Genomic DNA, 342 nt, shown 5'->3' on the forward strand with positions numbered 1-342 from the left:
GTTATAATAAATTAGTTATTTTTATCTAAAGTTATATATTTTGTCCATAATTTACTTAAAATTCACTCTTAAATAATTTTAAAATTTCGCGTGGATTTGAAAAGGATGCAAAAGGCTAAAGGCCAAAGGGGCAGGAGAAAGATGTCGTCTTGTTTTCAATTTGTTAAGTGTAGGTTTTATTCTATATAAGTTTGGATATAATGAGGATAAGGATGAAGCTAAAGAAGGATACGTGAATCTTTGGCAACCCTTAACATAGATTTTGTTGACTTTTAAATTGACCTACGTAGCATAACAAAAGAAAAATGACAAGAATAATTGGAAGAGAAATTTTCGGAGCCA

The sequence above is a fragment of the Arachis ipaensis genome, chromosome B06, assembly GCF_000816755.2.
Source record: "Arachis ipaensis cultivar K30076 chromosome B06, Araip1.1, whole genome shotgun sequence".
Lineage (NCBI taxonomy): Eukaryota > Viridiplantae > Streptophyta > Magnoliopsida > Fabales > Fabaceae > Arachis > Arachis ipaensis.